Here is an 18,035-nt window from a genome sequence, read left to right as displayed (position 1 = left end):
TCTCAGATATTCCATGTAGTACTATTTTCAGATATGTCCCCTAGAGCAAGGGACATAAAAGAATAAACAAATAGGACATTACCAAAATATAAAGCTTCTTCATGACAAAAGAAAACAGCAGCAAAATGAAAATGGCATCAACTGTATGGGGAAATATATTTGCCAATGATATCTTGGACAAGGGTTTGATCTCCAGAATATATAAAGAACTCAAATGACTCCATTCTTGGAAGACAAACAATCCAATTAAAACATGGGCAAAGGACCTGAAAGACACTTCTCAAAAGAGGACTTACAGAGGGCCTAGAGACATATGAAAGGATGCTCAGCTCACTAGCTGTCAGAGATGCAAATTAAAACCACAATGAGACACCACTTCACACCAGTCAGAATGGCCATCATAAACAAAGCAACAAACAGTAAGTAATCTTGAGGTTGTAGAGAAAAAGAAATCCCAGTACACTGTTGGTGGGAATGCACCTGGTACAGCCACTGTGGAAAACAGTATGGAATTTCCTCAGAGAACTAAAAATGGAACTGCCTTTTGACCTGCCAATTCCACTGCTGGGATTATACCCTAAGAATCCCAAAACATCAATTTCAAAGAACCTATGCACCCCAATGTTCATAGCAGAGCAATTTATAATAGCCAAGTGCTGGAAGCAACCTAAGTGTCGATCAGTAAATGAATGGGTCAAAAAACTATGGTATATTTACATGATGGAATACTATGCAGCAGAAAGAAAGAAGGAGTTTCTACCCTTTGTGACAGCTATGATGGATCTGGATAGCATTATGCTAAGTGAAATAAGCCAGACCATGAAAGATAAATAGCATATGATCTTACCTATAAGTGGAACCTAATCAACAAAACAAAGAAGCAAGCAAAATATAACCAGATACAGTGAAATTAAGAACAAACTGACAGTAACCAGAGTGGAGGTGGCACAGGATAAAGGGGGGAAATGGGGATGAGATTTCAGGAACATAAATAACAGACACATGGACAACACCAGAAGGGGGTAGGATCAAGGGTGGGAGGTGGGGATGGCTGGGGCTGGGAAGAGTGGTAGGTGAAAATGGAGACAACTGTACTTGAACAACAATAAAAAATAGTAAAATAAACATGAGTGTTTAAAGCAAGGAAAAAAGAACATACTAAGTGAAACAGAAGAAATATAAAAGGTTACATATTATATAAATTCATTTATATGAAATATCCAGAACAGGTAAATCCACTGAGACCAAAAGCAGGTTTGTGGTTTCTAGGGATGGAAATGGGGAATGTGGAGTGACTGCCTAATTGGTATCAGTTTTCCTTTTCAGGTGATGAAATGTTTTGGAACTAGACAGAAATAATGGTTGCACAACACTGTAAGTGTAAAATGTCACTGAATTGTACACTTTAAAATAGTTAATTTCATAAATGTGAATTTTTCTTCAATAAAATAATGTTAAATGTACACATAAAATATGATGCAACCAAGAGAAATAAAGGTGTGTGTCCACTGTACACAATGTCCAAAGTTGCTTTATTGGTAATAGCCAAAAACTATAAACAAACTGAATGTTCATGAACAGACAAATAATAAAAAAAGGAATACTCATAAAATGGAATACATTTAACTAACACTCTTTGAACTGTACCCCTAAAATGGGTGAATATTATTCTATATAAATAATATTATTGGGCAGGTGTTTGAAAGTTAACCTTCTTTAACAATGAAGATATTTGTTTAAATTAAAAGGCAAAGCAGCATGTAAAGGAGCTTGTCAGTCACTACTCCATCCTAACAAGAGCTGAAAAGGCTAAATAATGAATAACAGTGCTTGAATCTGTAAGAGAGAGGTGGACACAGGGGTATACCATTTCCCCCAAGACTGAAGAGACGGTGAATACTGGGAGTCACAATAGACTACCTCAAGAAAGACTTACCAGCTAAAACAGCTGTGGGATTCAGTGTTGGGGTACAAAAACCAGAATTGTAATCGATTCATTGCTGGAGGCTCAGTGCAGACAACTTTTGAGATTTAAAAGCTCCAGGGGGGTCCAGTCATGGGGCCCTCTCACAATATTGTGAGATTTATCACAAGGAAATCCCACAGTAAATAACAGAGAAGAATTTCCTTGTGAATTCAGCAGGAGGGGAAAAGGTACCCTTTTGAAATATAACACAGCACTCTGTCCTTTGTAACAAGGTGTGCCCTCCCAAAACTAGTTAACTAGGCAGAGCCTAAATTGCTCCCATATTACCAGAGCCCAAATGGCCTGGGGCAAAGGAAATACCCAACTCTAGTCCACTCTAGCCATCCTGACCCACACACACAACAGAGGAGAAAAAACAGAAATATTTCTAAAGTTCATAGTCCAGAAGGATAGCCTCATAAAAAGACTGCGTGTGGTGAGACCCAGTCACTGGGCTGTGGAACACTTCTACTTCCCCCATACCTTACCACCAAATTACTAACAGCCTATTTACAGCAATTCCTTTTACTCAGTACATCATGTTGGCTATCAAGAAAATCTTACAAGGCACACCTAATGGAAAAAAGCACAATTTAAAAAAACAGCAAACATCAGAACCAGACATGGCAGGGATGGTGGAATTTTATAAAACAAGGAATGTGAAACAACTATGATTACTATGCTAAAAGCTCTAATGGAAATAAGTAGCAACTATACAATAGATGGGCAAAATAAGCAGAGTTGGAAATACTGCAAAAGCACCAAAAGTAAATGCTAAGAGAGATAAAAAACACTGTAAAAGAAATGAAGAACGCATTTGATGGAACTACTAGTAAACTGGGCAAAGTGCTGGTGAGTTTGAAGGTATCTTAATAGAAACTTTAAAAAACTGAAAGTAAAGACTGAAAAAATAAAATCAGAACACCAAACACTGTGGGAGAACTACAGAAGGTAGAAAATACATATTTTGGGAATGCCAGAAGAAATGAACAGAAAAAATATTTCAAGCAATAATAAAGTGATTTCAGACACCAAACCCCATATCCAGGAAGTTCAGAGAACAGCAAGCAAGATAATGTCCCCAAACTACACCTATGAATATCATTTCAAATTATGGAAAATCAAAGATAAAATAAAAATCCTACAAGAAGCTGGGGGAGGGGGGCCTGGGGTGAAACACTTATAGAGGAACAAAGGTAGGAATCACATACAACTTTGCAGAAACCATGCCAAGAAACAAGAGAGTTGAGTGAAATATTTAGTGCTGAGAGGGGGGGGAAAAAAACCCCAACCTAGAACTATGTATCTTGTGAAATTATCCTTCAAAAGTGAAGGAGAAATATTTTCTCAGATGAAAATTAAGGAAACTTGTTGCCAGTAGACCTACCTTACAAGAAATGTTATAAGAAATTATTGAAAGAGAAGGAAAATAATATAGGTCAGAAATTCAGATCCATGTAAAGGAAGGACGACCATAAGGAATAAGTGAAGATAAAATAAAAACTTTTATTTTTTCTATTCAAACTGATCTAACAGAAAACAATTTGTTCAAAATAACAATAGCAACAATAAATTTTATTATTTACTAGTTGTGAATGTATACTACTGCATTCTAGGGCAACCACTAAAAAAGGTTTTCCAAAAAACAGAAGTATAACTGATACCCTAAGAGAAAAAATAAAATCATATAAATTGCTCAATTAAAATCACAAAAGGCAGCCCTGAACAGTGTAGCTTAATTGGTTAGGCATCCTCCCATAAAGCAAAAGGTTGCCAGTTCAATTCCCAGTCAGGGCACATGCCTAGGTTGCAGGTTCAGTCCCCAGTAGGGGCACGTATGAGAGGCAACAGATAGATGTTTCTCTTTCACATCGATGTTTGTCTCCCTCTCTTTTTGCCTCTCTTCCCCACTCTAAAAAAAATAAAATTTAAAAGAATCAGGGAAGGCACACAAAAGTACAAACAGAAGAGGGCAACAAGTAGAAAACAGTAGCAACTATGGTAGATATAATTCCAACTATATCAACTGTCACTTTGATGTCAATGGTCTAACGTACCAATTAAAAGACTGATTTATCAGAGTAGATAAGAAAATCAGAAGCAACTGTATGCTACCCATGAGAAACCACTTTAAATATAGATTTATATTTAAAAGTAAACAGGTAGAGAAAAACATGCCATGCTAATACTAATCTAAAGAAAGCAGGAAAAGCTGTATTAATTTCAGACAGAACAGAATTCAAAGAAAACTTATCTGAAATAAGGGTATTACGTAATGATAAGGGGGTCAATGCTCCAAGAAGGCATAACAGTTCTTAAGGCGTATATGCCTAACAAGAGAGTGTTAAGTTATATGAAGCAAAATCTGGGAAAACTGCAAACAAAAACAAATAAATCATAGTTGGAAACTAACACTTCTCCATCAGAAATGGATAAATCCATTGCATTGAAGCCTACGCAAAGTGAAATAAAGGAAAATGTACAGGGAACTGACAGTGAAGGGAAGGAAACCAGGGCTCAAATCAATAGTTTGGAGCAGAATGAAGAAATAAACATTCAAACAGAACAGAATGAAAAAACAAGAATTCAAAAAAATGAGGAGAAGCTGAGGAACCTCCAGGACAACTTTAAACGTTCCAACATCTGAATCATAGGGGTTGCTAGAAGGAGAAAGGAAGAGAAAGACATTGAAAACTTACTTGAAAAAATAATGAAGGAGAACCTCCCTAATCTGGCAAAGGAAACAGACTTCCAGGAAGTCCAGGAAGCTCAGAGAGTCCCAAAGAAGTTCGACCCAAGAGGAAACACACCAAGGCACATCATAATTACATTAGCCAGGATTAGAGATAAGGAGAAAATCTTAAAAGCAGCAAGAGGAAAGGAGACAATTAACTACAAAGGAGTTCCCCTACGACTATCAGCTGATTTATCAAAACAAAACTTGCAGACAAGAAGGGGCTGGAAAGAAGTATTCCAAATCATGAAAGGCAAGGACCTACATCCAACATTACTCTATCCAGCAACGCTTTCATTTAGAATGGAAGGGCAGATAAGGTCAAGTTAAAGGAGTTCATCATCACCAAGGCCTTATTATATGAAATGTTAAAAGGACTTACGTAAGAAAAAGAAGATAAAAAATATGAACAGTAAAATGACAACAAACTCATAACTATCAACTGAACCTAAAAAAAACAAAACCAAAACCAAAACAAACTAAGCAAACAACTAGAACAGAAACAGAATCACAGAAATGGAGATCACATGGAGGGTTATCAGTGGGGAGTGGGATGGGGGAGAATAGGAGAAAAGGTACAAGGAATAAGAATCATAAATGGTAGGTACAAAATAGATAGGGGGAGGTTAAGAATAGTATGGGAAATGGAGAAGCCAAAGAACTTACATGTACAACCCATGGACATGAACTAAGGTGGGGAAACGCTGGTGGGAGTGGGGGTATAGGGTGGTGGTGAACAAAGGGAGAAAAAAAATGGGACAACTCTAATAGCATAATCAATAAAATATACTTTAAAAAAAGATGTAAAAGAAAAAATGGATAAATCCAACAGGCAAATAATCATTAAGGACATAGTTGAATTCATCATCAATTAACTGAATATAATAGACTACTGCATCCAACAACAGGAGAACATACATTTTTCTCAAACTTGTATGTAATATTCACCAAGACAGAACACATTGTGGGCCATAAAACAGACCTTAACAAATTTAAAAGAACAGAAATCATATAATGTCTATTCTTAGTCTATTCTAATGTCTATTCTTAGTGTGTTATTCCCTTAGTACAAGGGAATTAAACTAGAAATCAATAACAGAAAGATAACTAGAAGATCCCCAAATGAATGGATATTAAACAACACACTTTTAAATAACACAAAGACCAAAGAAGAAATCTCAAGAGAAAATACACAGTATTTTAAACTAAATGATAATTAAAACACAACATATCAAAATTTGGGGGATGCTAAGAAAGCAGTGGTCAGAGGGAAATGCAGAGCACTGAATGCATATATTTAAAAAGATCCAACTATATTATATTCTGGAAAAAGCAAAACAATGGAGACAGTAAAAAGATCAGTGCCTGCAGGAGAGGCACGAATAGGTGGAGCACAGAGGAATTTAGACCAGTAAAAATACCCTGTATGATGCCTTAATGATGGATACAAATCATTACCAGTACATATTTGTTCGAACCCAATGAATGCAAAACACCGAGAGTGAACCATAATTTAAACTATGGACTTTGAGTGACTATCATGTGTCAATGTATGTTCATCAAGGGTAAGAAATGTACCACTCTAGTGGGAGATATTGATAATGGGAGAGTGCATGTGTGGGGGTAGTGTACAAGGGAAATCTCTATTATCTTCTCAGTTTTACTGTGAACCTAACATTACTCTTAAATTAAAAATCTTAACAGAAAAGTAAAAGTAATACAGTTATAAGTTTATATTGACTTACTTTACAACTAGTCCTCAGGAAACAAGTTCCCCACCCTCTTCTTCTGTATATTGGCTCCCTATGCCCATTGTTCATGTATCTTTGTGATCCCATTGTCTTAGCACATGAAAAGTTTTCTAGCTTGGTTCCCAATAGTCTTTTTGTATCCCAGCTCCAAATTCAAGAGAAATAATGTGAATGATCTGGCCCACAGCAGATATTCAGCTCTGATGTAAATACCTGGTACTACTTAGGCTGAAGGTGATATGGGGAACGGAAGCATCCTTAGACCAATCCCTACCCACTGGTCCTTAGAATGATTTCCCTACATTGTTGGACAGGTTTTTAAAGAAAGTTTGTGGGCAAATTGGGTAACAGTCTTAACTATTAAAATTAAAAAGAAAGGCAACCCTGTTTTTCAGTTCCTCAATATTTTCTTAACTTAGAATTGATGCAAAAATGAACATTCATGTACAAATGAGGCTAATTTTCTAGTATAAAGTTAACTTTTAAATTATGTTTAAAATATATACTATTCCTATAATTAAAACTGCACTAGGAGGAAATTAAACACAAAAATAATTTTTTTAGCTTACTAAATTCTTTGGTGCCTGTTTCTTCATCTTAATATGGAGACAAAATAGCTGTAAGTAGTGTGAACATATGTATAAAGGATTTGGAGTTACGTGAATGTTAGCAAATATTGCTCTTAATTTTCCCCCACTTGAAATGGCTTCTGAGTCAATGATTTCAATACTTATTTTTCCATATTTGTGAAATTTATAAACCATATGATATGACTAAAATCTCTCTACTAAAGTATACAGAATTATATTCTCTCAGCATTAACAAGACACAATGTTTATTTGTTAAAATAACAAGGACTCACTGAACATAAACAGTTTCAGAGTACAAGGCCCCACTGCTCTGCATCAAGAATTTGCAGATATTAGGACAAAGAGGACAAGAGCTCTCAGTCTAGGGTTATAATGTTTACTACTAATGGCACAATGGAAGAAGCACTCTGGGGAAATCTAGGAAGCTATTTGAAAACTCACTGGGTAAAATTTTAAGGGGAAATAAAAATAGTCAGTGGCTAAATATGCATAAAGATGATGGAAATAGATTTGAGGAATTGTATGGATAAAACATCACAGGTTGGAAAAGGGTGGTGAAATATTATGAAGATGATGTTTGGAAAGAGAGGTTGGAACCAGATTGAGAAGGGCTTTGTAAAAAACAGCCAAGAAATTTGAATTTTTTATGGTAGGCAATGGGAAGTCATCAGAAATTTTTATGAAGCAACATTTGAGAGGAGAGACTGCAGAATGGGGCAGGGAGCATTACTTTAAAAAAAGGCATAAACTTTCTAATTAAATTTAGTTTCTGACTCTGGTTCAAATACTTTATTAGTTGTGTGAAAACAAATTACTGAACCTCTCTTAGCCTCAGTTTTATGTGAAAGTAGGGCATATCAAGCTTATTTGTGAAGACTGAGATAAAGTATGTAATGTGGTTTGTACAATGCTTAGTAACAACAGGAATATGTATCATTTACTATGTGCCACACACTATTCTAAGATGTATGTATGTATATACTGACTCATTTGATTCTCACAGTAATCCTACAAGGCAGGCATTATTTCTCCCCATTATACACTTGAGGGAATTGAAGCACAAAAATGTTAAACAGCTTTCTTAGGGTCACACAACTACCAAGTGGTAGAGATGGAAATGGCTCCAGTTTCATGCCCTTAATTAATATATTACAAAGTCTCTTTAGGAAAGATCAAGTCAGTGTTTTTGAACACTGCCCAAATCTTTTCATTTTCTAGTTAAATTTAGAATTAATAAACACAGGTTCCTTAACCCCATTCTCCAGACCTACTCTGAGATTTGAAGTGCAGGAATCAGCACTTAACAAACCCTTCATGGTAATATATACAAAATAAAATACGAAACTCAAATGATTTAGGTAGATAGAACAAAAACTCAATGAAAAGGGTCCAAGTAAGGAAAAGTAACATTAAATTGTATACACTAATCTTTACAAAATTTACCATTTGCTGGTGGTTTACACAAAATGAGCAGAACAGCTAGCTGCCTGTAATCTTTAGGGAGGTATAGCTAATGTGTTTGCTACAGTCTCACACAAAATGTTTGAATTTCAATGATTATAAATACTGAATAGTTAAATCTATTTTTTCCTGGTTAATAACAAAAATTCATCAGCAGGGATGGGAGAGTGGGAGTAGCCAGCACTGGATGAAGGAATATCTATTCTGAATATTACTAAGTCCTACTTTTAAAGAGCTATTTATACACTTATATGGTATGATTTCCTAGTGTTAAAATCTTTAAAAAAACAAAAATATGTGTTTCTATAAAGCAAGACAAAATTAGTCTGACAGTTTTCAGTAAAGGGAGATATAAAATTTCTATGCATTTAAAGTGCTCATTTACAATTTACATTTAGGGTACACATTTAAACTATTTCAAAAGGCATGACTTTGCTATGGGGTTAGATAGATTTTGATATTTTAGACAGTTCATCATTAAAAACAAACACCAAACACACACAAAAAAACCCCAAAGAAATCCCATACTGTTAATATGAGGAGAGTATTTCCAAAACGACTCCACAATTACTTAGCCAATGAATAAAGGGAGTGGGATTAAAGGGAGTGGGAAGCAGATCTGCGGAACCTTACCGCTATTGTTAGCAAACTGAGAACCTTGTGAATCACCGCTATTACTATAGTAAGTTTAAAGGAGCAAGAGCCTTGGATTTTTGCGGTACATGGAACACATCAGGAGTGAAAGAAAAATATCCGGGTTTTAAATACAAAGGATACTCAGATTTCAGTTTAAATCCCTACCGGGCATTTCAAAGACTGTCACTTCCCTGAGGTCCAGAATAAGAGAGGCTACTGCGGCACTCCTCTTAGGAAGAACTTGGAGCTACAGTGAGCACCTCTTCATTCCAAACCTGTCCCCAGTCTTCCATTTTAAATACTGGCAGATTCTCTGACCTGTGGTAATGCTTTAGCAATTAGATAACTACCATTGAAGCTTCAGGATTCGAATCGAATGGCGGAAATGCTAAATTGCGATTGCCAGAAAGTAAGAAATTAAAAAAGGCTTAATCTCGGGGCTGTGGGTTCTCTGGATCCTCAACACCATCAGAATTGACTTGCATACGCTAACAGTCAGGAGCCCTGGCCCGGGAAAGCTCCCCAGCGCCCCGAGTTGTTTAAGTCCCCATACCCGGTCCCGCCACCCAACAAACCTCAAGGCTGTCCAAGGCCTCCGCTACACTTTCTCGCCTCCTGAACTCCTATCCCACCAGACTGTTCCGCTTCTCTTCCTGGAACACTCGTTTCTTTGCGTTTCCCTGACACTCATCAAAGCGCGGGGAAGAAGTTCCAGAATGGCCGTGTCACTTTTCAGTTCTCGCGCTACAACAACCGCGACATCCCCAACCAACGGCCTGCAAGATTCAAAATCTTCACTTCCGTCCGCAACCCGGAAGAAGAGCTCAGCCCCGCCCCCGAGAGGCAGAACCCTGGGCGACGCGGGAATTGGGAACGACTGGGCGCACCACAGGTTTCACGCTTCGTGGCAGTACTGTCTAGGCTGCGTCCACGTCGCATTCGTTTCCTTAGTCTCGCTCCCTTCTTAGGTCCACAGCGAAGTCGGGGCTCAGGGTTGGTGTTTTTGTCCGGTAACTCTTCGGAGGGCCCTATTGTTTCTGAAAAGGACAGAGATGTTCTGAAGTTTCAGTAATGCAAGGAATGTATAGAATTAAAGCTGTAGCGGAGCCCAGATGTTTTTATTCCTCCCCTTACCCTGGCTAAACAACAGCAGCAGCACGGAGTGAAAAACAAACCCTCCCCAAATTTAGTAATGGGTTTCCTTGGGCCTCCTTAGTCCTATCCCGGCAGAGACAGGACTTTACCCCTTTCCATTCCAGTTTAAGGAAGACAAAAAATTAAGTGCAGTTCCGCCAAAAATTGAAAATAAGTCGTAGGAGCAGTACTGGTCTCCAATAAAATATTTGAGGATGAGTGTTAAAAAGCGACAAGTCTTTTTTTTTTTTTTTTTTTTTCTGATGAGAGATCATTTTACAAGTTGTCCTGTGAGATTCTTGGGAAACAGCGTTATTTTCTTTTACCAAGGACTGTGCAATATATTCTTTATTTAAACGTCTCAAGCTTCTGAAGGAATACGTGTAAGAACTTTAAGAAAGGAAGGATTGAACATGTTCGTAGGTTAAAGAAAAAACAAAACACTAAACAACTGATCTTGATGTTGCTGCCAATTCATCCTCATATCTAATGAGCATTGATTTACTTAAACTGATCAGTTTAAACCAAGTCATGATAGAACACTTTCTACCTTCATCAAAACTGCAATTTGAAGGATTAATTAGATATCTGGGAATTTATTTTACAGATAATCTGACACAATGTTTTATAAAGCTATTAACTGCTATACTATTTTTAACAGTGGAAAATAGGATAATCTGAATGTCTATCAATAAAGAAATGATTAAATAAGTTTTGACTTTAGGATCTGATATACTGACACTGCAGACATAAAATCCTGAAAAATAGTAAAGGTAGTCAAATGAAAATAGTTGAGCTTTAGGAAGACTATATACAGTATAGTTATTTTCAAGTCTGTGTCTGTGTATGGCACACAAATTTCTGGATGGATACATAAACTTGTAAGAAATTATCTCGGGGTCAGATTGGTAAATGAGAATGGGAAGAGACATTATAACCAGTTGAATTTTTCAAATAATAAGTCTGTTTTACTCTTTTAATTTTAATTGTTTTTAAAAGAATATTTTTAAAAATTCAGTATGTTCTAGATACAGAATTGGGTTTGATAAATGTATAATGTTTGAATAGTGTATGTCCACTCATTCCTTCATGGACTCATTCAACAATTATAAAGTGATGGTATGGCCACACATTTTGTCATTCATGATGTCATTGACATAATTTAATGCCCCACATTTTAAATATATTGTTCTTCAAGTTCCTTGGAGGCAGAAACTGTCATATATTTTTCTATATCTTTTATAATTCTTGGCATCTGCCCACCAGTAAGTTTCATTCTTCATAGAAATTAAATTTTCAACTTAACCTGCATGCAAAAGTTAAATATACTCAAACTGCCCTTGAGAAGTCACCAAAACAATAATAAAATACTATATGTATAGTATATATTTAATTTATAATCCTTCTAGAATTTATTTTAGCATATGGTGTGCAAGGTAGAGACCTAACTTAGTATCTTCCATATAGATACCCAGTTATTGCCATTTCTTATTGATTTCGAAGTGAATTACCTTTTTCCTATTAAACTCAAATGCCACCTTTATAATATACTAATGTACAGGGTCCAGCACAAATAATGCCCCTTTTTTATTACAAAATTGTAAGTATGTAATTTTGTAACATAATAATAGCACACTTAAGCACACCATATGATATTTTAGGTGAAATGTTCAAGTTAAAACTACAAATTATTATACCCATATTATTACCCTACCAGCTACACTCAAGCAGGCCATACTTCTGCCAGGTACTGTATATACACGTATGTGTGTGTGTGTGTGTGTGTGTGTGTATAGTGGGGCAAAATTAGTTTTACTGTTTGTATGGAAAAATAATACAATAATAAATAATAATACAAGAATAAACTCTGTTTTGCATATTCACAACTGTAAATCTACTTTTGCCCCAACCAATATAATGATTTTTTTTATTACAACTATATAGGCAAGCTTAAAACAAAATATTTGTTCTGTGAGTTTTCCTTAGTCAGTAGTTCTTTGGTACCCTTAATGAATTCTTTGATTTCTTCCACCAAAATGTTGACAAAGTTATCAGCCAGCAGCCCTGCCATCAGTCAGACCAATAGATTAATGTGTCCATAGCAGTGGAGAATCTCTTAAAGTCACTGACATATTTTTTCCCATATGACTAGCTGGGTTTGACTGTATAAATTGCCCAGGGCAATAAACACCAGGGCTGGTGTTTATTAAGTGGAATATCAGGTTATTTACACTACTTACACTGTCATTCCTTTTTTCCCCAGAGTGAGTATAGGTGAATTTGAATACAATCAGTATTCAAGTAATGCTACATTTCACGAGCAAAGAAGATTAATACCCAGTGACTAAATCAAGGAGCCTATATAAATATAGACTTAAGAACTTTTAAAAAAATACTCACTAGAGGATATATTTAAATCTAACAAATCTAGTCATGAGATTGGACTTTCTGATAGCTAATACATTTTTTTAATTAAGTGAAATATATTGATGAGTATCAAACTCAATAAAAGCTGGAAAAATTGAAGAAAAAAGACAATGCTATTTAGTTTCTGATAACCCCTAGTAATCTGAACTAGCTGAGAACTAAATCCTCAGAAAATTTGAATCATAGCTAATATAACCTCTCATCCCTGCTTTCCTCTTCCTATTCAGTCCATATGCAGGAGAGAACAAATTGAAACTACTCTCAGAACCAGTGGTCATCAACTCACATGCAAGAGCCAATACAAAGTTTTTTGGTGGAAAAGTTCCTAGAATCTACTTTGAAAGGTCCTTATCACAATTCATATGACAATATGAATAATAATGTTTAATAATAACAATAAAATGCCTAGAAGTAAATTTTAAAGAAAATATAGGACTGTATATTTTTTTAAAGTGTAATTGGAGAACATAAGTGATTTCACTATTTTTCAATGTAACTATTAAGATATTTTAGAAAAAGAAGATTATCAGAGGCTGGGAGGAGATAATTTACCTTATCAGCAAGACTTATAGCAAAGCTACTGTGATCAAAGAATAGCAGTAAGAAAAATTTTAGCATAAAAAGATAAATATAGAGAGAATCCAGAAAAATTCAAGTATACATGGAATATTAATACATTATAAAGGTGATATTTCAGTTTAATAGGAAAAGATGTTTCATTTATAAGTTAATAAGAGCTTTGTTATCTAACAAAGTTAGATACCTATCTTGCACCATATGCCAAAATAAATTCTAGAAGAATTATAGATTAAATATAAATGTATATAACAAAATGTACCAGGAGAAATATTAGAAAAATAGCTGTGACTTTAGTTTAGAAAGTCTTCTTAAAAATGGAAGAAAATTTAGAACCCATAAAATAAAAGATGAATATGCCACCCCAAAATAGGCCACTTTAGCATAGATGTTATTTTGAGTTGAGGGCAATTGAGAAAAAGTAGACACAGGAAGAACTCTCTGCCCTTCCCCTACCTAACTAAAAGCAAGGCATATATTACTCTTTGTGGTGCCCTCCTCTTCTCTCCTATACCAGGAGGTAGAGAACTTCCCTTATCACCAGAGATAGACATGGCTCCAAGGAGTCTGCATAAAAAGTCTTACTAAATAACTTTATCTACCACTAATTGCCCCCATATATGTATTTACCTTCCCACAATTTACTGCTCCTAAAAGCCCTAATCTCTCTTCTGTTGTCTAGTCACTTCACAATTTATTGCCCTTTGTTAAAATGGTATGTAAGCTCTTAATGCTGACTCTTTGGGTTTTCACTTCTTTTCTGTGGACCCCTGTTCATGTAAAATTAAAAAGAAAATGTTTATGCATTTTTTCCTGTTAATCTGTCTTTTGTCAGTTTAATTTGTAGGATTCCAAGTATTAAACATAAGAGGCTAGAGGAAAATATTTTCCTCTCTTACAAATACATAAGACTACATTAAATTTTAAAGTATTTATTTGACAAGTTTCACCATAAAACATTGAAATATGAATGAGGGACTGTGAAGAAATATTTATAATAATAGGATACAGGGTTAACTCTACTGTAAAAATTTTTTATATTTTGATTTTTTTATCCTCACCTGAGGACATGCTTATTGATTTTAGAAAGAGGGGAAGGGAGGGACAGAGAGAGGGAGAAACATTAATGAAAGAGAGAAACATCATACATGCTCTGACTAGGACAGAACCTGAAACTTAGCCATGTGCTCTGACCAGGAATCAGAACAAGGCTCCAACCAACTGAGCCACACTGTCCAGGGCTATAATTTGATTTTTTCAAAAAACTTTAAAAATAGACAAAAGAAATAAATAATTCATTAAATAGGAAATGAAAAATATTCATTTCAATATCACACTACCAAAAACTAATTTTCCTTTCTTGGACTGGCAAATATTAAAATAATTATAACATCCAATACTGGTAGAGTTTTGTGGTAAAATACACATTGTCATCTATTGGAGCATGCAGTGCTACAACTCTTTTGGAAAGTAACTTTTTGACCAAATCTCAACTTTGGAATTCTCCTATAGAAATAAACATGTTAGTGGACTTCCAGCCAAGATGGAGGTGTAGGTAGATACACTGTGGCTCCTCACACAACCCAAAGGACAACCACGAATTTAAAAACAAAATAACAACCAGAACTGACAGAAAATCGAACTGTATGGAAGTCTAAAAACCAAGGAGTTAAAGAAGAAACATTCATCCAGGCCAGAAGGAGGAGCAGAGACAGGCAGCAGGGTGGAGAGGACTCACGGCAAGACAGTGGCTGGAGGAACAGAGTGGTCAAGGCAGTGGATGGCAGACTGGGTTGTCACACATTTGCATGTGGACAAACTGGGAGGAGCAACTGAGGACCAAGACAGATGGAGCAACCCAGGGTTCCAGAGAGGGAAAATAAAGCCTTGACACCTCTAACTGAAAACACCTGTGGGGGTTAAGAAAGTGGGAGAAACTCTCAGCCTCACAGGAGAGTTCATTGGAGAGACCCACAGGGTCCTAGAATATACACAAAACCACCCGCTCAGGAATCAGCACCAGAAGGGCCCAATTTGCTTGTGGATAGCAGAGGAAGTGACTGAAACCTGGCTGAGAGCCCAGCAAGTGGCACTGTTCCCTCTTAGACCCTTCCCCCACATACAGCACCAAAACACAGCAACGTGGGTTGCCCTACCCTGTTGAATACCCAAGGCTCCTCCCCTTACTACATAACAGATGCATGGAGACAAATATGGCCCACAATAACTACAACTAAGCGATGAAGAGATAGCCAACCTACCAGATGCAGAGTTCAAAACACTGGTAATCAGGATGCTCACAGAAATGGTTGACTATGGTTGCAGAATAGAGGAAAAAGTAAAGGCTATGAAAAGTGAAATAAAGAAAAATGTACAGGGAACCAACAGTGGAAGGAAGGAAACTAGAACTCAAATAAACAGTGTGGAGCAGAAGGAAGAAATAAACATTGAACCAGAACAGAATGGAGAAACAAGAATTCAAAAAGATGAGGAGAGGCTGAGGAACCTCCAGGACAACTTTAAACGTTCCAACATCCGAATCATAGGGGTGCCAGAAGAAGAAAAGAAAGAACAAGACATTGAAAACTTACTTGAAAAATTAATGAAGAAAGATTTCCCTAATCTGGCAAAGAAAATAGACTTCCAGGAAGTCTAGGAAGCTCAGAGAGTCCCAAAGAAGTTGGACTCAAGGAAGCACACACCAAGGCACATCATAATTACATTAGCCAGGATATAAGATGAGGAGAGAATCTTAAAAGCAGCAAGAGAAAAGGAGACAGTTACCTACAAAGGAGTTCCCATCAGACTATCAGCTGATTCCTCAAAAGAAACCCTTCAGGCAAAGGAGGCTGGAAAGAAGTATTCCAAGTCATGAAAGGCAAGGACATACATCCAACATTACTCTATCCAGCAAAGCTTTCATTTAGAATGGAAGAGCAGATAAAGTGCTTCTCAGATAAGGTCAAGTTAAAGGAGTTGTTCATCATCACCAAGACCTTATTACATGAAATGTTAAAAGGACTTATCTAAGAAAAAGAAGGTAAAAAATATGAACAGTAAAATGACAACAAACTCACAACTATCAACAACTGAACCTAAAAAATACAAAACAAAAATGAACTAAGCAAACAACTAGAACAGAAACAGAATCACAGAAATGGAGATCACATGGAGGGGAGTGGGAGTGGGGAGAATAGGGGGAAAGGTGCAGGGAATAAGAATCATAAATGGTAGGTAGAAAATAGGGAAGGGGAGATGAAGAATAGTATAGGAAATGAAGAAGCCAAAGAACTTTTATGTACGATCCATGGACATGAACTAATTTGGGGGAATGTGGGTGGGGGTTGTGTGCAGGATAGAGGAGAATAAAGGGGTAAGATGGGACAACAGTCATAGCATAATCAATAAAATATATTAAAAAAAGAAATAAACATGTTAATGCATTTTGAAGCACTCCTAATTAGAAACAACTGCCTATCAAGAGGGAGATGATTGATCAAGTTGGGGTACTTCTGTACTATTAGACTTCACAAACCTATGTTGCTTTGCTCCCTAAACTGCTGCCTGCAAAGTTAGAGCAATTGAACCCCCCAAAACACACAAATTAAAATTATTTACAGGAATAACAGTATTCTGTTATACAGTAATGCTGATAAACCTAGCTTTGCAGCATGACATTCATTATTACATTAGCATTTTCCTAGAATGAGTACACACTGTTGAACTAAACTGTCATTTACAACAACTCATTCCTCTCCTGGGTTAGCCATACTGAATTTCTGGTAACCCATTCCACCTCCCATGAGTCAGATTTCTTGATCCTCATCTCCTACCTACTCTCGAAGCAAACACTTGACCAATACTTTTGGCAGATCCTAGTCTATTCTTCTTATAACCAGACAGGTCCCTGAATGTCTATTCACCCTGGGGATAAATTTGTTTTTGTTTGTTTGCCTTGAAAACACTCCTTATCAATCCTTATCAATATTCTGCCTGGTATTCAAGTTCACCTCACCTATCTGCTCCCCTGGGTAGTGGCCATACCATCCCTATGAAACTTCTTATTGCACTGTTTCCTGCTATTTAGAAACCTAGCAGAGTCGTAAAATGAAAAGTGTACTTCTAGAAGGTACCATTCAAAAAGTCTACTTGGAGGTCAACTCAGATTCTTCTAATAGGATACCTACCCTAGAGACAGAGCATGAGTGTATGTGTGTGGTGGGGGGAGGATCAGGGAGGAGGCTGGTACTGCTGGTAGATGGAGAAGTGTCACTTTTATGAATCTCAGTAATGCTTTCACATTTCTTTCTTTAACATCTTTTAATGTCATTATAGGTGTAACTCTAATGTCAACTTACTGACTTACAAAAAAGGTACTTCTTTTAGAGATTATGCTAGAGGAGCAGAAAATGGCTCTCCTACTACACTTTGTCCTATCTTTCTGTGCCACTTTTCCTCTGTTCCATTCACTAGTCTTCTATGTGCAATGAAGCCAAAACAACTAAAAGACAGGGAAAAACAATAAGTAAGCAAGGTATATGCTTCTCCCTTCAGCAATTCTTTGATCAGCACTACCAGTACAAATGTCAGCCCCATATATAGCTTTCAATTTTCTAATAGCCACGTTAAAAAAAATGGAAAGAAAATGTGAAATTAATTGGAATACCATATTTTATTTAATTCAATATATCTAAGATATTATCATTTTAACATGTAATCCGTAAATAAATTATGAATGACATATTTTTTGGTACTAAGTC

At 36.3% G+C, this 18,035-nt stretch overlaps 1 protein-coding gene across 1 annotated transcript in view; it reads right to left on the bottom strand.

Annotated features, from left to right (window-relative positions):
* The window catches only part of G2E3 (G2/M-phase specific E3 ubiquitin protein ligase), a 70,062-nt gene extending 60,163 nt beyond the window's left edge, over positions 1-9,899 (bottom strand). Inside the window, exon 1 of the mRNA XM_045841289.1 lies at positions 9,714-9,899. The gene's annotated coding sequence lies outside the window, so the exon portion shown is untranslated. The remainder of the gene's footprint in view (positions 1-9,713) is intronic.
* Positions 9,900-18,035: the final 8,136 nt, after the last annotated feature.

Source organism: Phyllostomus hastatus, unplaced genomic scaffold (genome assembly GCF_019186645.2).
Source record: "Phyllostomus hastatus isolate PE091 unplaced genomic scaffold, TTU_PhHast_1.1 phas_contig_348, whole genome shotgun sequence".
Taxonomy (NCBI): Eukaryota; Metazoa; Chordata; class Mammalia; order Chiroptera; family Phyllostomidae; genus Phyllostomus; species Phyllostomus hastatus.
The sequence above is the reverse complement of the archived record's forward strand: the minus strand, read 5'-3'. Positions and strand labels throughout refer to the sequence as shown.